General features: G+C 39.1%; 1 non-coding gene across 1 annotated transcript; it reads right to left on the reverse strand.

Moving 5' to 3' along the window:
- Positions 1 to 7,207: 7,207 nt before the first annotated feature.
- On the reverse strand, positions 7,208 to 7,280 carry TRNAA-UGC. The gene has a single exon. It is a non-coding gene; the product is annotated as a tRNA-Ala (tRNA).
- Between the last annotated feature and the right edge of the window lie 20,610 nt (positions 7,281 to 27,890).

The following is a 27,890-nucleotide window of genomic DNA, read 5'->3' on the forward strand; positions in this document are numbered from 1 at the left end:
CATGATAAAAAATAAAGTCTCCTGGTGTTTCTGACAGAGGGAGGAGAAAAGTTACCTTTTTGAAATATGCAGGTAGCATTCTCCACAGCAAAGGTCTACTCTCCACAGGAAAGGACTTTACCAGATCCTTATCTGACCTGAGGAAAGAATAATTATCCAACTCTAATACCCAGGAGCCTTCTATCTCTCCTAAGGGGAGTAGAAAAAGCTGAGATGTGCTTGTGCGGGTCAGAATTCAGGGACACAGAGCCACTAAAAGACTGAGATTTAATCATAAAATTGTAAAATCCTTCCCTTCCCTGTACCTCAACAGGGATTGAGTAAAATAACAGTGGATTACAGCTGAAAGAGCTAAAGACACAGATTCTATTTAAGGAGTTGTCAGGGAAACCCAAAGACAACAGGGGAGACAAAAACAAGGACACTGCAGGAAACTGAAGCTTCTCTAACAAATATAGCAAACACTAAACACAGCCAACTCCTGGCCAGATTAGCATACACCCTGCTTACCTCCCTTCGTGTTACCCAATACACTGAAAGGAAAAAGCTCACCATTTCCTCTAATGTCAGTACTACTGGCCACCAAATGTGGGGATCTCTTACCACACCAACCAGTTCCTCAACGTCAGCCGCGTGTACAATTCAGTTCAGTTCTGACACTATCTACCCGGAGTAAGCATCAGATGCTACAGGTTAAGGGCTCAGTTCCACAAGATTGCCTTCACTTCAGATGCCAGTCACAAGTCCCAGGTTGTCATCTATACCTCTGACTGACACTATAAATCAGGGTTACCCCAACCACCCCCTTGGGTTTGATAATTTGCTAGAATGGCTCACAGAAGTCAGGGAAATATGCTTACTGGTTTATTGTAAAATGATACAACTCAGGAACATCCAAGTAGAAGAGATGTGTAGGGCCAGGTTTAGAGGAAGGGGCACAGAGCTTCCATGCCTTCTCTGGCCGTGCAACCTTCCAGTACCTCAATTTGTTCACCAACCCAGAAGCTCTCAGAACCTCATAGACCAGAGATTTTTTTGGAGGCTTTGTCACATAGGTATGACTGAGGATTAACTCAATCTCCAGCTCCTATCCCCTCCCTTGAGGATGGGGAGTGGGGCTGAAAGTCCCAAGCTTCTTATCATGGCTTGGTCTTTCTGATGACCAGCTCCCAATCTAAAGCTATCCAAGAGCCCACCAAGAGCTTCCTCATTAGAACAATACACTCCTGTCACTCAGGAAATTCCAAGGGATTTACAAACTCTGTCAGGAACTGGGGTCAAAGACCAAATATTAGAACAAAAGATGTTATTAGCACCTTTATTGCTTAGGACATTACAGAGGTTTTAGGATCTCTGGCCAGGAGCCAGGATGAAGACCAAAATATGCATTTCTTATGAATCACATCATAATCATGTTCAACTTTCAACAACAGCAACAAAAATGCTTGAAAGACAAGAAAAAAATAGTCTACAGAGATAAAGCAAGCATCAGAACCAGACTCAAATATTAGTCAGATTTTGCAATTACCCTGGAGAAAACTACAATCACTATGATTAATATGTTAAGAACTGCAATGGAAAAAGTACACAGCATGCAAGAATAGATGAGTAATGTAATAGAGAGATGGAATCTCTAAGAAAGAATTACAAGGAAATGCTATAAACCAAAAACATTAACAGAGGGCTTCCCTGGTGGCACAGTGGTTAAGAATCTGCCTGCCAATGCAGGGGACACAGGTTCGAGCCCTGGTCCAGGAAGATCCTACATGCCACGGGGCAACTAAGCCCGTGCACCACAACTACTGAGCCGGCATGTCTAGAGCCCATGCTCCACAACAAGAGAAGCCACCACAGTGAGAAGCCCACGCACCACAATGAAGAGTAGCCCCCACTTGCCACAACTAGAGAAAGCCTGTGTGCAGCAACAAAGAACCAAAGTAGCCAAAAATAAAGTAAATAAATTTATTTTTAAAAAAACACCAACAAATTAAGAATGCTTTTAATGGGCTCATCAGTAGACTGGTCACCATCAAGGCAAGAATCAAGGATTTAAAGCTATGTCAGTAGAAAATTCCCAAACTGAAGTACACATAGAAAGAAGTATTCAAAACAACCATCACCACCAAAATCAAACAGACAAAAAACACCTGACCAAAACATGCAAGAATTATGGGACAGTATCAAAAGGTGTAACATATGTATAATTGGAATACCAAAGGAGGAGAAAAAAACAGAGAGGATGTATTTGAAATAATAATGTCCATGAATTTTCCAAAACTAATGACAGACACCAAACCATAGGTCCAGGAAGCTCAGAGAACACCAAGCAGGAAAAATACGAAAAATCTACATACAGATGTTGGCAGAAAACCAAAGGGAAAGTCTTAGAATGTGGTGCAGTTCTCAGCAAAGTTTGGTAAATCTGATGGGGAGTCCCTGAGTCAAAGTTACCTGTTAGGGGAATCCCATGTCTTCCAGGAACAGGGCTGCCACACTCAGTCTTTGGCTGAGAGCAGCCCATGAAACAAGTGGCTTCCACATGAACACAGTAATGAATTTCAGGACCCAGTAGTTGGGGTGATGGGTCAATTATGCTCTTTACAGCTAGAGACCTGAGAGACCCATTTTAATGGCTGACACACTGTACAATGATTAAAATGTTCAATTCACTAAGAACATAAAACAATTCTAAAAATTTATATAAATTATTCCCATAACATATAAAGGAAAAGAATCATTTAACTAGAGAAACATACCTCTACCATGTAGATTTCACCACATTTTAAATTATTGATAGGTGAACTACGCACACGAAAATCACATAACGGACATATATACCCAACAATTAAAGCTACAGATTCTTCTGAAGTGTACATGTAATGTTTACAGAAATTGGTCATATACTAGTTCATAAATCAACCCGCAATAGGTTTTAAAGAATGTATGACACAAATCACATTCTCTGGCAGTGCTGCAATTAAATTAGAAGTCAACTAAAAGGTAAAACTTAATATTTGGAATTTGAAAACTTCTGAATAATTCATGGGACAAACAAAGTACAAAGGAAATACTAAGGTGTGGAGAGGACAAGAAAGTCTGTCATCACAGAATAGACAGGTTCTCCTCAAACTCAGATAATTCAGATCCTCTATCTTCTGCCTTCCTCTTACAGGTCCCAGGCCCCTGTTCTTCATGGTCTGCACTTGCATGTAGAGCAGGGGTGCAAGTATGGAGAGAGGTACTCCTTTCCTGAGCAGATCATGCTGACCTTGGTGGAGTAGGCAAATCACTGATCCTAGGATTCAGATCCCTACACCACCCTCCAAGTTCTGTGAATAAAGGCAGGTGACTCCAAGTCACTGAGTCTCAAGTTCCTCATTTGCAAATGGAATAATAACAGCTAAATTGTTCAGTTACTGTAAGGCTAAAATTAGAGACTCTTTATGATAGGTGATATTAAGAAAATGCTTTACATGAATGATTTTCTTTCCCTATGTTTGAATTTTCAATTCTTGGCTATCCAGGCTTGTTGGGCCCTTATTGGTGTGTTCATTTCAACCTTGTACTGCAGGTTCATCTCGAGTTTAAGAAGCTTTTGGAATTAGCTTAGTGACCCAGCCAACATTTTTGTCCCTATTTCTCCCAGTTCTCACTTAGCTGAGGAAAAAGGTCTCAGCTTAATTATGTCTATCATCAAAAGATGTGACTGTGAATACAGTAGAAATTTGAAACATAAATACTGAATAGATGAATGAACAAATGTGTTCTATAAGTGTATTTGTAAGTGGGAACTGCTATAGATGTTATTAAGACTTTCCTCTCCACTTGACTGACATTCAGTTTTTGAAGGTTCATACTCTTTGATCAAAACCCTCTTAAGTTCTTTCACACTCAGATAGAATAGGCAAATAGAATAAATTGAGTAGTCTTCACAGAGGAAATTCATTTTTCATGAGCAGGTTGCTTGATAATCTGCTTTCAAAAGTGCCTGAAGTTATTAAAACTGCATAGTGAACCCCTCTCAGCATCACTGTCTTATACAAAATCCTTTCCATTTGATGCTATTAGATTCCAAATTATGCCAGGTCTTTTAAGTACTTTGGTTTAGATCAGGGTTTCTCAACCTTGACCCTATTGACATTTGGGGCCATATAGTTCTTTGTTGTAGGGGGCTGTCCTTTGCGTAGTAGGATGTTTAGCGACATCTGTGGCCTCTACCCACTAGATGCCAGTAGCAGCCAGCCCCTTCACCCTATAGTGACTTCCAAAAATGTTTCCAAACATTGCCAAATATCCCATGAAAGGAAGAAAATGACTCGGTGAAGAAGCACTCATCTAGAATGATCCTTGCCACAATACAGATACAGCCTTCCACAAAAGTTGAGAAGTGAGGGATGTATCACCAGTTTTGGAGTCTGCTCTATTGTTGAAATTTATGGTTAAGTTATTATCTTAATCCCATCAGAAAACTCCCAGCCTGAATTGACAAGTCTGCTCTTTTCTGCTCAGTTATCACATTGAGGATACTTGGTTTTTAACAAGACTGCAGATTATACTGGCTTCTGCACAGAGCCTGTGCATATCACATATAAATGAAGGTAGATATGTCATAATTTATATTCTTAAGGTCTGTATTTGCTGAGTTGTTATTCCATGATCTGTCAACATCAGAATGGTCTTTTAAAATTTCCCACTTTTATTATGTTTCTGAAAATACTTTTATGCAAAATTATTAAACACATCAATAATCCAGGAAGTTGCAACATTTTGCCTTGGATTCTACCTTATCTGAAAATAATATTATGATATAATGCTATATTTACATGTTTGTTGACATACCTCTCCTTATATCTTTAATTTTTACCTTATCATTACACTTGGTTTAGGGTCTGTTTATATTGCATAAGATATAATTCAATTTTGTTTTTGACCCATTCAAAGTATCTGTCACTTAATAAGAAAGATGAACTTCTTTACATGTGTTAAAACATGTACATTTTGCTTTGCTTTTGCCATCTTGTTTCCTTTGAGGCTCCCCTGAATTCTGGCTCTTTTAGTGGGGGATTTATTTACTTTTCTCTTACCATATCTGGTGCTTCAGAAGGTATATTTTCTGTTTTGAATTCTACTGTTAGTCATCCAAATTTTTCTATCAGTTTTTCTGTCACTTTAATTACCAGTTAATTCTGTTAATTTTCACATTATATATCTTGATTTTTCCAATGTTAGGTGTATATGGACTCAAAATTATAATGTATTTCTGGTGAATTTTTCCTTTTATGATTAAACAATGGCTCTCGTATTCTAAAAATTCTTGCTACCATAGATACTTTTTTGTCCTCAACAGCTTCCTTTGATTAGTAATTTTTTGCATTGCTTGTCATTTTGCATTACATGGTTAATTTTTTTGTTTAATCTTATCTCAATTTAGTCTCATATATATTAAGAAGCTGGCTGTTTTAACATTTATGATACACAAATCTCTAATATTCAGTGAGAGTTCTATCCATTTATATTTACTGCTTATTTAGTACTTATCCCTAAATACTCTCCCTACCCTGTTTCCACGCCCTTTGCATTGTGACTGTGTCTCTTCTCCCATGAAGAGAAAAGAGTCTGTTCCCCTGTCCCCTCAACCTGGGCTGGTCTCTGATTTGCTGTGACCAGTAGAATGCAGCAGGACCATTCCTCAGCCAGTTCCCAGCCTCGGTCTCAATAGGCACAGCATCGTTTCACACACTTTGCTGGAAATCTGGCTCTTCCGTCTAACCAAGCACAAATTACCTACTAGAGGAAAAGAAACCATGTGGAGGAGAGCCAATGCACACCAAATGACAGCCAGCCCAGACCCCAGAATAGAATCACCTGCCCGCTCTCAGCTTACTGCAGATGTGTGAGGGAGCTGGACCAAGACCAGAACAGCCAGCTGAGCCCAGCCTAAATTGCCCACCTGCAGGACCAAATTAATGGTGGTTGCTTTAAGCCAGTGTTCAAGGGCAGTGTTGCACAACAATATCTAGTACACTGACATATATGGAGGGATTTATACCATGATATTTTAAGATTTCTATTTGCCATACTTCTGTGTGTGTTTCTTTCTTTACCTTTTTTTCTCCTCCTATTTGATTATTTTGTTTTAGTTCCCTGTTTTCCTCTAGGGATTTTGAAGTTTAAATTATATTTTTACTATTTTTTGTTACTTTTACACCTTTGAAGTTTACATATGATATTAAGTCCAAACCTAAAATTCCCAGTTAATTAGTGTCTTTATTATCCTTCCAAGCAGTATAGGAACTTGGAGCACTTTACTTGTGACCATTTCTCTTTCCATAATTTTTTGTATAATATTTAGTTCCACTTTTTTTTGTAAAGGACCTCCAAGTTAGTCACCATTGTCATCACCATTATTAACAGTGACAGCAGTCCAGTATGCTTTACCACCACGATGACTAACTTATTTGTCCTCTATTACTTTGTCAACCATACTCCTTCTGAGTTTTAATGTTTTAAATTATAGTACACATTTTACTAGTTCCTTTAGTGAGTATCATATGATATTGCCCAGCATTTTTGTATTTTTAACAAGAAGGGAGAAAAAGGAAAATTCTATTAAAGTTCGGTTTTTCATATAGCCAGAATTCCTACCCTTAAGAATTGTTTTCCATTTCATCCATATATATTTTAGTGTGGACCTCTAAAAGTAAAGCCTTATTATGTTGTTGTTGTTGTTTTTGTTAATATAACCACAGCACTATTATTACACCTAGACCTAATAGTAATTCCTTAATATCATCAAATATCCAATCATTATTCAGTTGTAATTGTCTCATAAATGCCATTATCATTTACTTAATTTAAAAATCAGGATGCAAGTATGAATAACGTATTATAATTAGTGCTGTGTCCTTTATATCTCTCTAAGTATAAAATTTCTACTTCCATAACTTTTATTCCTTGCAGTTTATATTTGTGGAAACCAACATATAAATTGGTCATCAGTCTTATTTATTAGCCTTCTTATAGACTTTCACATTTTTCCTACTTCAAAAGTAATTTAAACAGGATGCATTGAAGGTTGTGATCCAGCAACCATTGTTAAATGGAAAGCCTCGTTCATATGCAGTATTTTAGATTTGGTCTGCTTTTTTAAAAAATTATTTTTATTTTCATTTTATTTATTTGTTTTGGCACAGCATGGGGATCTTAGTTCCCTGACCAGGAATCGAACCCATGCCCCCTGCAGTGCAAGTGCAGAGTCTTAACCACTGGACCACCAGGGAAGTCCCTGGTCTGCTTTCTTAAAGTAACATATAGTTGGGTTTTATTTTATTTTTAACTTTTTAAAATTTTTAAATAACTTTAGACATACAGAAAGTTTGCAAAAATAGTACAGAATCCCTGTATATCCTTTACCCAGCTTCCTCTGATGTTAATATCTTACACATGAAAGAGTACAGTTATCAAAACCAGAAAAAATTATCATTGGTATAATTTATTAACTAAACATTAAATCTTATTTGAATTTCACCAGTTTTTCCACTAATGTCACTTCCATGATCCTATGTAGGCTCAACACTGCATTTAATTATTTCTCCTTTAGTATCTGTCAATTTGTTGATTTTTTAAATTCAATAGGAAATGTTTGTTTTTTAAGCCATTTACATTTATTGATATAATTCATGCATTTTATTTTCTATTACTCCAGTTTTTGACTCTTGCTTTTTATGTTTTTGCAGTGTTTCTTATTTTAATATTTTAATATGGCCTCTGTTATAGTTACATTTATGTTTTCCAAAGATTTGAAAGAAATTGACCCTATTTATAATTCTATTAGTGGCTAAATTTGCTTAAAATTCTTTATATTTTTGATCTCTGATTATAAATACTACATAGAAACTTTCCTTAGTATTCATTCATTTGTTAAGGTATCTTATCACACTGCTCTAAATCTTTGTGGGTGTATTCTGGAGTTTTTAACATGAGTTATTTTATTTATTATTTTAGGATATATGACTGTTTCATATTTACTTTGCTTTCCATTTTATTTTGCTCCCAATCTCTATTTTTAAGCCCAATGACTGTCAACTAGAAATTTTTCAATAATTGTTTATTGAAATTACCATAATTTCACTAGTTATCTGAACCTGAATCTTTCAAAGGTAGTTTTGAAACTTACCCACTAATCCTTTTCTGTCACAGACACCCATAATTTTAGATTTTTTTGATCTCCCAGCCCAATGGCATTAAAAATTTGTAATATGATGTATTTTATTTATTTAGGCAATATTACACATTTGTAAATGCTTTCTATTGCTTTATCATCAGAAAGATAATTTAACTAAGTTTAAAATTATTCCATCACCAGTACCCGCACCTGCAAAAGAACTCTTTACATTGTTTTTATATCTCTTCACAATTAGTTTAAAATATGAGATATTTCCCTTATTACTATCTCTAGTTTTGTCTATTTGAATAAGCTTTGTCATTTAATACTGTTGTATAAAAGTTAATTTCCTGATTTTGATCCTAATACTCTGGTTATGCAAGATGTTAACATTAGAGGCAGCTGAGTGGGGATATATACGAACTCTCTTTGTACTATTCCTGCAACTTTTCTGTAAGTCGAAAATTAGTTCAAAATAAAAACTTTTTTTAAAGCAATATACCAGACTAGTAATTTGGCACATGTGATTAATGTTCTTTTAAAAATAACTAAAATGTACTAACCCAAAGAAGACAGCGAGTGCTCATTAGAAGTGCAAGTTCTTATTAATAATTCAATTCCATATGCAAAAACCATGCCCGCAATAGGAAATAGGGACACAGACAACTTATAGCTTTCAAAAAAATCCATAATGAAAAAGCAAATGACTAAGACGAGAAACCTCCATTTTACCCTTTCCTAGGTAAGCCTAGAGGCTTCAGTCTCTGCATTTTCTTCTCTTTATCATGTTTTCCTCTACTTCTCTTCTTCTTCCTTTATTAAAACATTAATTATCGTTAACTTGAAATTATCATGAATAATAGATCTTTTTTCCTAGTAAAAGTTATGCTGAAAGTCTTCCAGTATAAAAATATTACCTTGCAAACTGCCAAATGAAGCATAATTACATTTTCCACTGAATCATTGCAAAGCAGAGAGGGTGTGCCCCTTCTTCTGTAATACACAACCATCCATCCCCTCTCTTGTTTTATTTCTGTGAATTGTTGGCTCTGCCTGAATTCAGAACAAAGGAGATAGTAGACATAGTTGTTGACCCACCTCAAAGACCAGCACCAATTTAGTTGAAGCATTCTTGACCTGTTTTCTGGGTAACATAGTCCTTGAATCTTAAAGTCAAGCACCAGACTTTCTCCTTCTTCCATCTCCCTACTCTGTTTTGCAGGCTTTTAATTAGTACCAGACCTCACCTTCCCTTGGCATGGCTCACACTGCTTCCAGTGACATGTTTGCAAGTGCATGAGAGGGACATAGAGAGCTAAGTGGGAGCCTAGGATCTGATTTAGGAAAGTGAGCGTCTCACCTGTTCATACACAGAGTGTGTGCACAGGGACACACACAAACACACACATGGGACCAGAGTGGCTTCCAGAGGGCTACCTTCCTTTCCAGAAGCCTCATTTCAGGCTTCAAATGACAGCTGTGGCTCTGTTACATCCTGGGGATGTGGGCCTCTATTCATCTCATAAGGAGCACCCCACCTGTTCTGCAGACATTCAGGAGCCCGGCAAAGTTGCCTCTCCAACCTTGTTGCCAGCACTGTAAGCCATCTGAGAACCAGCTCATTTCTCTTAATCAGAAGCAATGACTTTCAAAAGAGCCTGACGGCACCAATTGATGAACTAAGTCAAGAGAGAGAGGCTAATCATGAAGGATGTGCCTTATGCCTGTGTGTATTTCTAGAAAGCTCTGCAAACAAGGAGAATACATTAACATTAAGTTAAATCTACCCTGCAATTCTTAGTTCTTGTTAGCGGCAAATTCTCCCTTAACTGCTTTCTATATTATTTTATAATAGCCCATGCTATATTTATTTTAGTTAAAGTGACGCCCTGGGGGACTTCCCTGGTGGCGCAGTGGTTACGAATCTGTCTGCCAATTCAGGGGACATGGGTTCGAGCCCTGGTCTGGGAAGATCGCACATGCCACGGAGCAACTAAGCCCTGCGCCACAACTACTGAAGCCCACGCATCTAGAGTCCGTGCTCCGCAATAAGAGAAGCCACCACAATGAGAAGCTCACACACCACAACGAAGAGTAGCCCCGCTCACTGCAAGGAAGACCCAACGCAGCCATAAATAAATAAATAAATAAGTTTAAATAAGTACATAAAACGACGCCCTGCTTCCCTGGTGGCGCAGTGGTTGGGAGTCCGCCTGCTGATGCAGGGGACACGGGTTCGTGCCCCGGTCCGGGAAGATCCCACATGCCGCGGAGCAGCTGGGCCCGTGAGCCATGGCCGCTGAGCCTGCGCGTCCGGAGCCTGTGCTCCACAACGGGAGAGGCCACAACAGTGAGAGGCCCATGTACAGCCAAAAAAAACCCAAAAAAACGACACCCTGAAAAAGAGTGTCTTCTCACCCTTCTTTCTCCTCTAAAAAATGTCCATCTAGGGCTTCCCAGGTGGCGCAGTGGTTGAGAGTCCGCCTGCCGATGCAGGGGACACGGGTTCGTGCCCCGGTCCGGGAAGATCCCACATGTTGCGGAGTGGCTAAGCCCGTGAGCCATGGCCGCTGAGCCTGCGCGTCCGGAGCCTGTGCTCTGCAATGGGAGAGGCCACAACAGTGAGAGGCCCGCGTACCGCAGAAAATAAAATAAAATAAATAAATAAATAATAAAATAAAAATGTCCATCTAGATTTCCATTGAAAGTCATAAGAGGAGGAAAACAACTTACAAATAACAAGGGGATAGAGTCAGAAGAAGAGAAAAGTGTGCCCTTTACCTGAGTAAAAGGATGCTGCCTTGCAAAGCACTGTTACAAGAACACAATGTAAGAACAATCATATGAAGAGGTAGATTCAGACAGGGAAATGGAGACTAAAAACACTGTCAGTTGTTTAAGACCACACAGAGAGTAAGTCTAAAAACTAACAGTGGAACCCAGACCCACGTCCTCATTCCAACTCCTGAGCGCTATGCTGTCCTTGTCTAAAATAGTAACAAATTAGTTTTGTCTTTCAATTCTCATTTTTCAAATCATGAGACCTGTGGCACAAAAAGTTCTCAATATAATCAAATATCCATCCTGTAGTTAAATTTCCATAATTTCTATTTAGAACAGTTTGCTTGCCTGAATCAAGACCTTCATTGTGATTGGTTGATATGATTCCAATGTCTTTTTTTAATCTACAGTTTCCTCTTCCATCTTTTTTTCCTTTCAATGTATTTATTAGAAACCAGCGTGATGTCCTATAGGATATACCACAGTCAGGATTTTCTGATTGTACCACCGTGGTATCATGTAACACCTTACTTGTCAATTGGTGCTTAGATTTAGAATTTATTAGAATTGGATTTGACTTTATTTTTCTACAAAACTGCTTTATTGGTGATTTTGTGCATTTTCATTAGATTTTAGCAGTCCTCTTTCTAGGATCCCTTATGCATTATGGATTACTAAATGTTGATACTTTATAATTCTCTGACCTATCTACTAAATGATACTTTATAATTCTATGAATTATAATTCTTTATAATTCCCTACTTTACAATAAAGAGTTCTTGGACTCTTTAATCAACAGAAATTGATAAGAGGCCAGACAGGAATTCAGGCAACATTTTACTGGGACTCATGCTTCAGCATGAGGGAGCGGAAAACAAGTAACAGGTTCCCTTGCTTGTGAGCTGGTCCCTTAAGTGGGGTGAGGATAGGAGCAGATCGGTGGGTCAGGTCAGAGGGGTGGCTTAGGTGATCTGCTCATCCTCTCAGTGGTGCTGTGTGCAGGGACCATGCACAGTACCCTGCTTTTGCTTCTGGCACCTCAGAAGTGGCAGTTGGGTTTTGGCCTTTTTGTATCTTGTTGTTCATAGTTTGCCCCAGCTACTCATGCATGCAGTTATTTTTAGTTCCTTGTAGTTTCTTGTATTCTGTTGCTCGAGGAGACATTTGTCCGGTGCAAGCACTGCACCACAGGGTCCCAGGTCCCAGCCTGTCTCACTATCATTCTGTCTTCATTTATTAGCTGGATCACTTCTGATAGGGATCAGGACATGCTACCCCAAAATATGGATCCTTGGCATATTGAAAATGACACCTTGTCACATTTGAGTTTAAGATAAATGGCAGAAGCAGGAAGGTCACTCTGACCTTCACCTACCCTTCCTCTCCTGAAACAGGTCATAAAATCCTCATGGGAAAGGTGCCCTCCTTATATCCAGAAGAAAGGAACATCCTTATCTCTGAAGACAAAGGGATACCCAGAAGAATCCTAACAAGCAGGACTAGCTACACTTACCTCATATACTCTAACATCATATTTCTACACTTGAATTAGCATAAAAATACTTCGTGACACATAAAACTTATACTAAACAAATGTGGGTGCTTTCCTCTTATTAATTTGTCTGTGTCAGTTGAATTTTCAGACTCATCCAGGGATCCTAAGGGGGTCAAGGAAAACTTTTCCTCCCTTACACTTCTAAAAGGAGAACTTTCCCTCATTAACCTAGTTACCTAAAGGTATGGTTCACAAAGAAGAGGCAGAATAAATGTTGGTTCTTTCCCTTTATTTGTGAATTTTTCATATGTTTCCTAGAAACTTCTAAAATTGGCCAATGATATTTTATATTTCAAATATCATTATAAATTCATGAATTTTAAAATGTTGGGTGTATTTCAATCGCTTGTAATCATATTCCTTATTACCCATCTTTGGCCAGTAGGAGCCTCTTCATTGTGATTCTGAGACCTTGAGAGTCTTTGAGAGCTTTCTTGCTACCTGGTATGAAAAAATGTTCTGAACCTATCTTATATATTTCGTGCCCCAGAACCAGAGTCAGCTAGGCTTGCTCATTATTTGAGTGACTAGGGCTAAGAAATATGTATGTGTGTATATGTATACATAGAAAATATAAAAGGGATTCATAGTGATTTGCCAATTATGAATCAGAACTAAAGAGATTTTCTTAACCACATACATACAGCCCATATTTGTATATTTATTGTTTCAGTATGTGGATTCGGGAAATGTATGTCCATGTATGTGTCTTCATGTATTAAAATTATTCATACTGATATCTTCCATTCAAAATCAGAACTACAACATTTTTATTTAGCATTATAGATGCACAACTATCTCTTTTCTTCCAAAATGGCAGTCATGACTTGCAACAAACAACCTTCATTTTTCATTTGCTTTATTAAACAATGCATAGCTGTCTCAGAATAACAGTCCAACCCTGACACTAGTGATTGATTACCAGAAGCAGTTTATTTTCAGGTTTATCTTTCTCTGGGTTAAAGGGGTCCAGAATAAGCTGCTGTGCCATAAAAATTTTGAGCTGAAGACATTTCAGAAATTTTTTCCTCAACTTCCCTATCTGCCTAAAAGCAGAGCTTCCCAAAAGAACTCAAAGGAACTCAATTGTCATAAATCTGTTCCCCAAGAGCAACCAGAGAAGGTTGACTCATCACTAGAGATTAGAAGTCAACTCCACACCTAAAGAGACTGTCACAAACTATCATATATCCCATCTGTTCTCCTAAGGACCCCTTTATCTTTCCTAGAAGTTATTTGTTTTCCCATAAGTGACCTTTCTTCCCCTCCCATCCTCTATTAAGCTATTCATTCCCCATAAATACCCATCTGCCTATTCCCTTTTCCTATTAAGATGGTATACAAGCTCCAAATTCTAACTACCTACTTGAGTCATATTTTTGTGAACTCCCATATGCATGTGATAAAATTTTGTCTTTTGTCTTGCTACTGTGTCCTTTGTAAATTTAATTCACAGGTCCCTAAGCACTTTACCTAAGGAAGTAGAGGAAAAGTTTTTTTCTCCTTTACAGGGTATATCCTATATCCAATTAGAAATGTTCAGGCAAATTACTGTGTTTTAAAGTTTCTCTCCTTGGCCATCCCATCAACTAAAATCATAAGTTTATTTGTTTCAGTTTACTCTTGATATATAAAGATTGACTTTTAACTTAATTTCATTTATAATTATATAAACATTAAAAATTTTTCCAAAGTCTAAACTATACAGTGAACTACATGCAAAGGAGTTTTGCTTCTATCCCTGTTCCATTCAGCCTATTTCCTCCTCCATAGGAAACCTTTACTTTTTTTTTCAGTTTTATCTTTTCACATTTTATACAGAAAAAATATTCTTGCATATTTATATTCTCTTTTTCTCAGATAATCAATAGCAAACTGCACATTTTCCTCCATCTTGATGTCATCACATTATATCACAGAGATCCCAACATAGTATTTATATAGAGAATGTTAGAGGTAAAATTGTCTTCTTCCAACTTGGGTCCAGTGGTTTGGGGCTTGCAAATTAACTGATCATAGATTAAGAGGAGAAAAGAGAAGTTTTATTTAAGTGTATGCCCAGGAGTACTCAGTGATGAGTTACTCTCTTAATAGTGAGAGATAAAAGATTTATATACCAAACTTAATGAAGCAGGGAGTGGTTTAGGGTTTCAATGGAAAAGTAAGGAAGGTTCTCTTGGGCTTTTTGATACTGATGGAAATGGGCAGTATATCTCCAGGGCAGCTGAATTCACAGGAGACTCCCTTATTGGGAGACTTAATGGCAGCTATATTTTTTGGAGGTTCTGCTTTTCTTAGATAAGGAAAGTTTGTATAAGATTTTTTTCTATGTCTTCTTTAGCTCAAACATTTTCTCTTTAAAATAATTTTTATACCAATTCTGAGGGTCTGAGTGGGTCCCCACAAGAGTTATTCTTCATTCCATTTCATCAGTTCATAGTACTACAGTGTATAGATGTAACACAGTTTATTCAGCCACTTCGCAAATAATAGAGATTTAGATTGTCTCTAACTTAAGCTGTTGTATTACAAACAGTGGTATAATGAATAACCTTGTGCATAAAACTTTTTGTACTTTTTTCCAAATGTATATCTGGGACAGATTCCTAAAGGTGATATTTGATTTATCATAGGGTAAATGCATATGTAATTTTGCATTTAATCATAGTGGGGGATATTGCCAGATATCCCCCACTATGAGTATACCATCTTGCTTTATCACCAGCAATCCATGAGAGTATGTTATCAAACATTTGAACTTTTCTAACGTGGTAGGTGAGAAATGATAACTCAGTGCAGTTTTAATTGTATTTCTTTTATTGGAAGTGAGGTTGAATATCTTTTCATATAGTTAAGAGCCATTTATAGGTCTTTGTATGTGTGTATTCTAGCTCATAGTTCTGTAACATTTAAAATATCTTCATGTTTACTTTTTGAAGCTCTACTTTTAAGTTGCTTGGCTACCTGCTTAATATTTTTATATTAAAAATAGTTTTTCTGTAATATAATGACAAAGATTTTCTCCCTAACCAAACTCTACTCAAGCTCTCCTGAACTTTTTAATTAGGCCTCCTTCTGTGTTTCTCTTTCTGCATTGCCCAATTTTAGCAAGAATCCTGATAAGTCAGTTTAACTAGAATCTCCATCCTCCATGTCTGGCCACCCTTGATATCTAATATCTGATAGTTCCTCATCCTGCACTATTCCCCAGGTGATGTCTGATCACCATGGCCTGCCTTCAGCAAGAATCCTGTTACATTGGCTGAGCCAGAATACCCCTTACTCTTGATGTTTCCTTTTAGTAATTTTCTGTCCCTGAACTCCACCCTGATTCTTGCCTGTAAGTTCCCACTTACCTAGGCTGTATTCAAAGTTGAGTTCAGTTTCTCCCCCCACCCTGGCAAGACCCTATTGCAGTGGTACCCACCTATCCTCATGGCCACCCTTGAATAAATTCTGCCTTTCCATCTTCAGTAAGTGTCATGAATATCTTTTTCTTTAACAGTTAGTCACAGATATTTCTCTCAGTCTGTTATTTATCTTTTTTATTTGATTCTGATGTTCTCTGGCATACAAAATTTTTATTTTATCTTTTGTAATCAAGTTTTCATAATCTTTTCACACTTCTGAATTTCAAGTCATAATTAAGAAAGTTATAGAGGGGCAGAGTCAAGATGGCAGAGTGGGAGGATGTGGAGTTCACGTCTCCGCACAACAGGGGCACCTACCAGATGCTGGTGGGAGACTTCGACACCCAGGAGGATGGGAGGAACCCCCAGGAACCAGGTAGGACTTGGAGGGGAGTGAGAGTAGGAGAAGTGGAGGCCGGATGGGACCAGTGCCCTTGAGGGGTGGCTGGGGGAGGGAGGAGTTCCCATGCCTGGAGGGACCCTCAGGGGTTCAGAAGATCAGGAGGAACGCATCTAGCATTTCCCCTGCCCAGTCAGGCCCTGGGAAGCCTGCTGGGGTCCCAGGGCGGGTCCTCCGCCTTCTGGGGCCCCCTCTGGTGTGTTGGTACTAGGGACGTTGTTGAGGGGGGGGAAGAGGAGAGGCAGATATGGAGGGGCCCTCCGGGATCGGAGGATGGGGGAAAGTGCCTAGCATTTTCCCTGCCCACTCGGGCCCCGGGGAGCCTGCTGGGCTCCCGGGCCTGGTCCTCTGCCCTCCAAGGCCCCCTCTGGCTGCGTGGCTCCTAGGGGCATAGGAGGGAGGGAGGAGGGGTGAAGAGGAGGAGAGGTAGACAGGGAGAGGGGAACCCTCCGGGACTGGAGGATCGGGGAAGCATGGCTGGCATTTCCCCCACCGACTTGGGCCCCAGGAAGCCTGCTGGACTCACAGGCCGGGTCCTCCACCCTCTAAGGCCCCCTCCAGCTGAGTTGCTCCTAGGGACGTAGGAGGGAGGGGGGGAAGAAGAGGAGAGGCAGACGGGGAGGGGCCCTCCAGGATCGGAAGATCAGGGGGAACGTGCCTAGTATTTCTCCTGCCCACTCAGGCCCAGGGAGCCTGCTGTGGTCCTGGGCCTTGTCCTATGCCCTCTGAGGCCAGAGGCACTCCAGGGACCCTCTGGCCACGCTGAGCCTAAGCCCCACCCCCAACCCCCCCAGGGCCTTTTCTGGCAGTGTGGATCCTAAGGCTAGACCCTGCCTGCCACCTAAAGCCCACCCCTACGTAAGCCCTGCCCCCACAGCCAAGCCCTTTTCCATTTTTTTTTCCTTCTCCTTTTTGCTATTGTGGTTCTGTTTTACCTTCTGATCGTTGTTTCATCTGTATTTTTATTTTTTCTAACATATCTGTTAGTTTTCTCATCTTATTTTTTACTCTTTGTTACTGTTCTGCTCTTTTTTTCTTTTTTTCTTGCTGTCCCACATGGCATGTGGGATCTTGGCTCATGAACCAGGGGTTGGGCCTGAGCTCCTGTGGTGGGAGCTCCAAGTCCAAATCACTAGAGTAACAGAGAACCTCAGACCCCAGGGAATATTCATCAGAGTGAGGTCTCGCAGAGGTCCTCATCTCGGCACCGAGACCTGGCTCTACTCAACAGGCAACAAACTCCAGTGCTGGAACCCTTAGACCAAACAACCAGTAAGACAGGAACACAATTCTGAACCCATCACACACACAAAGAGATCACAAAAAAAAATGTTACAGATGAAGGAGCAAGGTAAAAATCTACAAAACCAAATAAATGAAGAGGAAATAGGCAATCTGTCTGAAAAAAAATTCAGAGTAATGATAGTAAAGAAGATCCAGAATCTCAGAAATAGAATGGAGGCACAGATCGAGAAAATACAAAACAATGTTTAACAAAGACCTAGAAGAACTAAAGAACACACAGAGATGAATAACACAATAACTGAAATGAAAAATACACAAGAAGGGATCAAGAACAGAATAACTGAGGCAGAAGACCGAATAAGTGAGCTGGTAAACAGAATGGTGGAAATAACTGCCAAGGAGAAGAATAAAGAAAAAAGAATGAAAAGAATTGAGGACAATCTCAGAAACCTCTGGAACAACACTAAACACACCAACATATGAGCTATAGGGATCCCAGAAGAAGAAGAGAAACCGAAAGGGTCAAGAAAATATTCAAAGAGATTATAGTTGAAAACTTCCCTAACATGGGAAAGGAAATAGCCAACCAAGTCCAGGAAGCACAGAGAGTCCCATACAGGATAAATCCAAGGAGAAACATGCCAAGACACACATTAATCAAACTAACAAAAATTAAATTCAAAGAACAAATATTAAAAGAAGCAAGGGAAAAGCAACAAATAACATACAAGGGAATCCCCATAAGGTTATTAGCTGATTTTTCAGCAGAAACTCTGCAGGCCGAAAGGAAGTGGCAGGATATAGTTAAAGTGATGAAAGAAAAAAACCTACAACCAAGATAATTCTACCCAGCAAAATCTCATTAAGATTAAATGGAGAAATCAAAAGCACTACAGATAAGCAAAAGCTAAGAGAATTCAGCACCACCAAGCTAGCTTTACAACAAATGCTAAAGGAATCTTTCTAGGCAGGGGACCCAAGAGAAGAAAATGACCCACCAAAACAAACCCAAAATAATTAAGAAAATGGTAATAGGAATATACATATCAATAATTACCTTAAATGTAAATAGACTAAATGCCCCAAACAAAAGACACACACTGGCTGAATGGATACAATAACAAGACCCATATATATGCTGTCTACAAGAGACCCACTTCAGACCTAGGAACACATACAGACTGAATTGAGGGGATGGAAAAAGATATTCCATGCAAATGGAAATCAAAGAAAGCTGGAGTAGCAATACTTGTATCAGCTAAAATAGACTTTAAAATAAAGACTGTTACAAGAGATAAGGAAAGACACTACATAATTATCAAGAGATCAATCCAAGAAGCAGATATAACAATTATCAATATTTACACACCCAACATAGGAGCACCTCAATACATAAGGCAAATGCTGACAACCATAAAAGGGGAAATCGACAGTGACACAATAATAGTAGGGGACTTTAACAACCCACTTGCACCAATGGACAGATCATCCAAACAGAAAATAAAAAGGAAACAAAAGCTTTAAAGGACACAATAGCCCAGATAGATTTTTTTTTTCCTGAGGTGTAATATCTTTTAGTGGGCAAATTAGAACTATTAGAAAATATTAGAAATCTTTTTCTGTAATAAAAATATTAATACTATATTATTGTGAAAAAACAGCACAGCTTCTCAGTTCCTTAAGCTTTCACATCTATCACAATGTGTAGCCTACCTCCATATGTTTGCTTTTATAATAACAGAGTATGAAAAATATTCACTGGGGGCTTCGCTGGTGGCGCAGTGGTTGAGAGTCCGCCTGCCGATGCAGGGAACATGGGTTCGTGCCCCGGTTGGGGAATATCCCACATGCCGTGGAGCAGCTGCTGCCGTGAGCCATGGTTGCTGAGCCTGCATGTCCAGAGCCTGAGCTCCGCAACGGGAGAGGCCACAACAGTGAGAGGCCCGCGTACCAAAAAAAAAAAAAAAAAAAAAATTCACTGAACAAGTGCAGTAGGTTTAGCTGTAAAAATTGCCTAGGTCAAAAAAACGAAAGCAGGACAAGTTTCAACCTAACCAAAATACCTATATATATATTACTTCTTTGGCCTCTTTTTTTTTCTTTACATCTTTATTGGAGTATAATTGCTTTACAATGGTGTGGTAGTTTCTGCTTTATAACAAAGTGAATCAGTTATACATATACATATGTTCCCTATATCTCTTCCCTCTTGTGTCTCCCTCCCTCCCACCCTCCCTATCCCACCCCTCTAGGTGGTCACAAAGCACCAAGCTGATCTCCCTGTGCTATGCGGCTGCTTCCCACTAGCTCTCTGTTTTATGTTTAGTAGTGTATATATGTCCATGCCACTCTCTCACTTTGTCACAGCTTACCCTTCCCCCTCCGCATATCCTCAAGTCCATTCTCTACTAGGTCAGTGTCTTTATTCCTGTCTTACCCCTAGGTTCTTCATGACCTTCTCTTTCTTAAATTCCATATATATGTGTTAGCATACAGTATTTGTTTTTCCCTTTCTGACTTACTTCACTCTGTATGGCAGACTCTAGGTCCATCCACCGCACTACAAATAACTCAATTTCCTTTCCTTTAATGGCTGAGTAATATTCCATGTATATATGTGCCACATCTGCTTTATCCATTCATCTGTTGATGGACACTTAGGTTGCTTCCATGTCCAGGCTATTGTAAATAGAGATGCAATGAACATTTTTGGTACATGGCTCTTTTTGAATTATGGTTTGCTCAGGGTATATGCCCAGTAGTGGGTTTGCTGGGTCATATGGTAGTTCTATTTGTAGTTTTTTAAGGAACCTCCATACTGTTCTCCATAGTGGCTGTACCAATTCACATTCCCACCAGCAGTGCAAGAGTGTTCCCTTTTCTCCACACCCTCTCCAGTATTTATTGTTTCTAGATTTTTTGCTGATGACCATTCTGACTGGTGTGAGATGATATCTCATTGTAGTTTTGATTTGCATTTGTCTAATGATTAATGATGTTGAGCATTCTTCCATGTGTTTCTTGGAAGTCTGTATATCTTCTTTGGAGAAATGTCTATTTAGGTCTTCTGCCCATTTTTGGATTGGGTTGTTTCTTTTTTTGTTGTTGAGCTGCATGAGCTGCTTGTAAATTTTGGTGATTAATCCTTGGTCAGTTGCTTCATTTGCAAATATTTTCTCCCATTCTGACGGTTGTCTTTTCATCTTGTTTATGGTTTCCTTTGCTGTGCAAAAGATTTGAAGTTTCATTAGGTCCCATTTGTTTATTTTTGTTTTTATTTCCATTTGTCTAGGACGTGGGTCAAAAAGGATCTTGCTGTGATTTATGTCATAGAGCGTTCTGCATATGTTTTCCTCTAAGAGTTTGATAGTTTCTGGCCTTACATTTAGGTCTTTAATCCATTTTGAGCTTATTTTTGTGTATGGTGTTAGGGAGTGATCTAATCTCATAGTTTTACATGTACCTGTCCAGTTTTCCCAGCACCACTTATTGAAGAGGCTGTCCTTTCTCCACTGTACATACCTCCCTCCTTTATCAAAGATAAGGCTACCATATGTGCATGGGTTTATCTCTGGGCTTTCTATCCTGTTCCATTGATCTATCTTTCTGTTTTTGTGCCAGTACCATACCAGTCTTGGTTACTGTAGCTTTGTAGTACGGTGTGAAGTCAGGGAGCCTGATTCCTCCAGCTCTGTTTTTTGTTCTCAAGATTGCTTTGGCTATTCGGGGTCTTTTATGTTTCCATACAAATTGTGAAATTTTTTGTTCTAGTTCTGTGAAAAATGCCAGTGGTAGTTTGATAGGGATTGCATTGAATCTGTAGATTGCTTTGGGTAATAGAGTCGTTTTCACAATGTTGATTCTTCCAATCCAAGAACATGGTATATCTCTCCATCTATTTATATCTTTAATTTCTTTCATCAGTGTCTTATAATTTTCTGCATACAGATCTTTTGCCTCCTTAGGTAGGTTTATTCCTAGATATTTTATTCTTTTTGTTGCAACGGTAAATGGGAGTGTTTTCTTGATTTCACTTTCAGATTTTTCATCATTAGTATATAGGAATGCCAGAGATTTCTGTGCATTCATTTTGTATCCTGCTACTTTACCAAATTCATTGTTTAGCTCTAGTAGTTTTCTGGTAGAGTCTTTAGGATTCTCTATGTATAGTATCATGTCATCTGCAAACAGTAACAGCTTTATTTCTTCTTTTCCGATTTGGATTCCTTTTATTTACTTTTCTTCTCTGATTGCTGTGGCTAAGACTTCCAAAACTATGTTGAATAAGAGTGGTGAGAGTGGGCAACCTTGTCTTGTTCCTGATCTTAGTGGAAATGGTTTCAGTTTTTCACCATTGAGGATGATGTTGGCTGTGGGTTTGTCATATATGGCCTTTATGATGTTGAGGAAAGTTCCTTCTATGCCTACTTTTTAGAGGGGTTTTATCATAAATGGGGTTGAATTTTGTCAAAAGATTTCTCTGCATCTATTGAGGTGACCATATGGTTTTTCTCCTTCAATTTGTTAATATGGTGTATCACATTGATTGATTTGCGTATATTGAAGAATCCTTGCATTCCTGGAATAAACCCCACTTGATCATGGTATGTGATCCTTTTAATGTGCTGTTGGATTCTGTTTGCTAGTATTTTGTTGAGGATTTTTGCATCTATGTTCATCAGTGATATTGGCCTGTAGTTTTCTTTCTTTGTGACATCCTTGTCTGGTTTTGGTATCAGGGTGACGGTGGCCTCGTAGAATTAGTTTGGGAGTGTTCCTCCCTCTGCTATATTTTGGAAGAGTTTGAGAAGCATAGGTGTTAGCTCTTCTCTAAATGTTTGATGGAATTAGGCTGTGAAGCCATCTGGTCCTGGGCCTTTGTTTGTTGGAAGATTTTTAATCACAGTCTCAATTTCAGTGCTTGTGATTGGTCTGTTCATGTTTTCTATTTCTTCCTGAGTCAGTCTTGGCAGGCTGTGCATTTCTAAGAATTTGTCCATTTCTTTGAGGCTGTCCATTTTATTGGCATAGAGTTGCTTGTAGTAACTCTCAATGATCCTTTGTATTTCTGCAGTGTCAATTGTTACTTCTCCTTTTTCATTTCTAATTCTATTGATTTGGGTCTTCTCCCTTTTTTTCTTGATGAGTCTGGCTAATGGTTTATCAATTTTGTTTATCTTCTCAAAGAACCAGCTTTTAGTTTTATTGATCTTTGCTATTGTTTCCTTCATTTATTTTTCATTTATTTCTGATCTGATCTTTATTGTTTCTTTCCTTCTGCTAACATTGGGGTTTTTTTGTTCTTCTTTCTCTAATTGCTTTAGGTGAAAGTTTAGGTTTTTTATTCGAGATGTTTCCTGTTTCTTAAGGTAGGATTGTATTGCTATAAACTTCCCTCTTAGAACTGCTTTTGCTGCATCCATAGATTTTGGGTCGTCGTGTGTCCATTGTCATTTGTTTCTAGGTATTTTTTGATTTCCTCTTTGATTTCTTCAGTGATCACTTCGTTATTAAGTAGTGTATTGTTTAGCCTCCATGTGTTTGTATTTTTTACAGATCTTTTCCTGTAATTGATATCTAGTCTTATAGCGTTGTGGTCAGAAAAGATACTTGGCACAATTTCAATTTTCTTAAATTTACCAAGGCTTGATTTGTGACCCAAGATATGATGTATCCTGGAGAATGTTCCATGAGCACTTGAGAAAAATGTGTATTCTGTTGTTTTGGGATGGAATGTCCTATAAATATCAATAAAGTCCATCTTGTTTAATGTATCACTTAAAGCTTGTGTTTCCTTATTTATTTTCATTTTGGATGATCTGTCCATTGGTGAAAGTGGGGTATTCAAAGTCCCCTACTATGAATGTGTTACTGTCGATTTCCCCTTTTATGGCTGTTAGTATTTGCCTTATGTATTGAGGTGCTCCTATGTTGGGTGCATAAATATTTACAATTGTTATATCTTCTTCTTGGATCGATCCCTTGATCATTATATAGTGTCCTTCTTTGTCTCTTGTAATGGTCTTTATTTTAAAGTCTATTTTGTCTGATATGAGAATTGCTACTACAGCTTTCTTTTGCTTTCCATTTGCATGGAATATCTTTTTCCATCCCCTCACTTTCAGTCTGTATGTGTCTCTAGGTCTGAAGTGGGTCTCTTGTAGATAGCATATATATGGGTCTTGTTTTTGTATCCATTCAGCCAATCTGTGTCTTTTGGTGGGAGTATTTAATTCATTTACATTCAAGGTAATTACCCATATGTATGTTCCTATTCCCATTTTCTTAATTGTTTTGGGTTTGTTATTGTAGGTCTTTTCCTTCTCTTGTGTTTCTTGCCTATAGAAGTTCCTTTAGCATTTGTTATAAAGCTGGTTTGGTGGTGCTGAACTCTCTCAGGTTTTGCTTGTCTGTAAAGGTTTTAATTTCTCCATCAAATCTGAATGAGATCCTTGCTGGGTAGAGTAATCTTGGTTGTAGCTTCTTCTCCTTCACCACTTTAAATATGTCCTGCCAGTCCCTTCTGGCTCACAGAGTTTCTGCTGAAAGATCAGCTGTTAACCTTATGGGGATTCCCTTGTGTGTTATTTGTTGTTTTTCCCTTGCTGCTTTTAATATATTTTCTTTGTATTTAATTTTTGACACTTTGATTAATATGTATCTTGGCATGTTTCTCCTTCGATTTATCCTATATGGGACTCTCTGTGCTTCCTGGACTTGATTAACTATTTCGTTTCCCATATTAGGGAAGTTTTCAACTATAATCTCTTCAAATATTTTCTCAGTCCTTTCTTTTTCTCTTCTTCTTCTGGAACCCCTATAATTCGAATGTTGGTGTGTTTAATGTTGTCCCAGAGGTCTCTGAGACTGTCCTCAATTCTTTTCATTCTTTTTTCTTTATTCTGCTCTGCAGTAGTTATTTCCACTATTTTATCTTCCAGGTCACTTATCCGTTCTTCTTCCTCAGTTATTCTGCTATTGATCCCTTCTAGAGTATTTTTAATTTCATTTATTGTGTTGTTCATGGTTGCTTCTTTCATCTTTAGTTCTTCTAGGTCCTTGTTAAATATTTCTCACATTTTCTCTATTCTATTTCCAAGATTTTGGATCATCTTTACTATCATTATTCTGAATTCTTTTTCAGGTACACTGCCTACTTCCTCTACATTTGTTAGGTCTGGTGGGTTTTTATCTTCCTCCTTCATCTGCTGTGTGTTTTTTTTTCTTCCCCTTTTGTTTATCTTACTGTGTTTGGGGTCTCTTTTTTGCAGGCTACAGGTTCGTAGTTCCCGTTGTTTCTGGTGTCTATCCCCCCTGGCTAAAGTTGGTTCAGTGGGTTGTGTAGGCTTCCTGGTGGAGGAGACTAGTGCCTGTGTTCTGGTGGATGAGGCTGGATGTTGTTTTTCTGGTGGGCAGGTCCACGTCTGGTGGTGTGTTTTGGGATGTTTGTGGCCTTATGATTTTAGGCAGACACTCTGCTAATGGGTGTGGTTGTGTTCCTGTATTGCTAGTTGTTTGGCATAGGGTGTCCAGCACTGTAGCTTGCTGGTCATTGAGTGAAGCTGGGTGTTGGTGTTGAGATGGAGATATCTGGGAGATTTTCGCCATTTGATATTACATGGAGCTGGGAGGTCTCTTGTGGACCAGTGTCCTGAAGTTGGCTCTCCCACCTCAGAGACACTGCACTGACTGTTGGCTGCAGCACCAAGAGCCTTTCATCCACACGGCTCAGAATAAAAGGGAGAAAAAGTAGAAAGAAAGAAAGAAAGAGGATAAAAGAAAATAAAATAAAGTAAGGTAAAATAAAATAAAGTTATTAAAATAAAAAAATAATTATGAAGAAAAAAAATTTTTAAGTAAAAAAATAAAACTAAAGGGTAGAACCCTAGGACAAGTGAAGAAAGCAAAGCTATCCAAATAAAATCTCACACAGAAGCATACACATACACACTCACAAAAAGAGGAAAAGGGGAAAAAATAATAAATCTTGCTCTCAAAGTCCACTTCCTCAATTTGGAATGATTCGTTGTGTATTCAGGTGTTCCACAGATGCAGGGTACATCAAGTTGATTGTGGAGATTTAATCCGCTGCTCCTGAGGCTGCTGGGAGAGATTTCCCTTTCTCTTCTTTGTTCGCAGAGCTACTGGGGTTCAGATTTGGATTTGGCCCCGCCTCTGCATGTAGGTCGCTGGAAGGCGTCTGTTCTTCGCTCAGACAGGACGTGGTTAAAGGATCCGCTGATTCAGGGCCTCTGGCTGACTCAGGCCGGGGGGAGGGAGGGATAGGAATCCGGGGCGAGCCTGCGGTGGCAGAGGCCAGCATGATGTTGCACCAGCCTAAAGCGTGCCATGCATTCTCCTGGGGAAGTTGTTCCTGGATCCCGGGACCCTGGCAGTGGCAGGCTGCACAGGCTTCCCAGAACGGAGGTGTGGAGAGTGACCTGTGCTCGCACACAGCCTTCTTGGTGGTGGCAGCAGCAGCCTGAGCGTCTCATGCCCGTCTCTTGGGTCTGCCCTGTTAGCCGCGGCTCGCGCACGTCTCCGGAGCTCCTTTAAGCAGTGCTCTTATTCCCCTCTCCTCGCACACCAGGAATCGAAGAGGGAAGAAAAAGTCTCTTGCCTCTTCAGCAGGTCCAGACTTTTTCCCGGACTCCCTCCCGGCTAGCCGTGGTGCACTAACCCTTTCAGGCTGTGTTCACGCCGCCAGTCCTCTCCCTGCGCTCTGACTGAAGCCCCTCTTTGGTCTCATAACTCTGTCTACCTTGGTCTTGGACTTCCCAGACTCCAGAATTGTGAGAAATAATGTTAGTTGTTTAAGCCACCCGGTCTGTGGTACTTGTTATAGTAGCTCAAACTGAAGGACAGGTTCAAGAGGACCTCACATATGTGGAGCTTATCAGAACATCACTACTGTCTGGAACAGCTGCCTGTGTTTGATGGGAGAAATGGAATGGTTCTCTTCTCTTTTCTTGATCTTTCCTCACCACTGCTCACTGTGTAGCTCAGTAATGAATATGTGAAACATTTCTGGAGGCCAGAAGTCCATGATCAAGGTGCCTTCAGGGCTGGTTTCTGGTGAGAGCTCTCTTCCTTGGCTTGTTTACAGCTGCCTTCTCACTGTGTCCTCACATGGCATCTTCTTTGAAACACCATCTGTAGGCAGCCTCTTCCTGTCCAACTTGTCAGGATGAGCGGCAGGAGAGATTCATGAACTGTGATGCTTCGTTAACTGGCAGTCACACTGCCAGTACCAGTGGGACATCTGTATCAGCCAAACCTTTAAAATAACTTGTAATAAGTTTTGAGCTCTATAAATGTTTATCTATTTAGCCAATGCTGGAAAAGACATCAGAAACTTCAAGGATGAGGTCAACTCTCTGCAAGTGTGCCATTTCTGTTCCACGTGTTCTGAACACGGCTCTGCCACAGCAATACCTCTGACAGTAGATCTGGTAAGCAAGATCCCCAGATAGATTTAATTGATATTTATAGGACATTCCACCCAAAAGTGGCAGAATACACTTTCTTGTGAAGTGAACATGGAACATTCTCTAGGATAGATCACATCTTAGGTCACAAATCAAGCCTCAGAAAAGTTAAGAAAATTGAAGTTGTATCAAGCATCTTTTCCAAACACAGCGCTGTGAGATTAGAAATCAATCACAGGGGAGAAAAACTGTAAAACCCACAAATACATGGGGGTAAACAGTGTGCTACTAAATAACTGAGATCACTGAAGAAGTCAAAGAGGAAATTTAAAAAAAAACATAGAAACAAATGACAACGAAAACATGACGACCCAGAACCTATGAGACACAGCAAAAGCAGTTCTAAGAGGGAAGTTTATACCAATACAATCCTACCTCAAGAAACAAGAAAAATCTCAAATAAATAACCTAACCATACACCTAAAGCAACTAGAGAAAGACAAAGAAAACCCAAAATTAGTATAAGGAAAGAAATAAAGACCAGAGCAGAAATGAATGAAATTGAAATGAGGAAAACAGTAGGAAAGATCAATAAAACTAAAAGTTGGTCCTTTCAGAAGATAAACAAAATTGATAAAACTAGCCAGAGTCATCAAGGAAAAAAGAGAGGGAACTCAAATCAAATCAATAACATTAGAAATGAAAAAGGAGAAGTAACAGCTGACACCGCAGAAATCCAAAGGATTATAAAAGACTACTACAAACAACTATATGCCACTAAAATGGACAACCGCGAAGAAATGGACAAATTCTTGGAAAGGTATAAATTTTCCAAGACGGAACCAGGAAGAGTTAGAAAATGTAAACAGACCTATCACAACCTAATGAAATTGACACTGTAATTAAA

The sequence above is a fragment of the Monodon monoceros genome, unplaced genomic scaffold, assembly GCF_005190385.1.
Source record: "Monodon monoceros isolate NGI ecotype Baffin Bay Population unplaced genomic scaffold, NGI_Narwhal_1 Super_Scaffold_3, whole genome shotgun sequence".
In the NCBI taxonomy this organism is placed as follows: Eukaryota; Metazoa; Chordata; class Mammalia; order Artiodactyla; family Monodontidae; genus Monodon; species Monodon monoceros.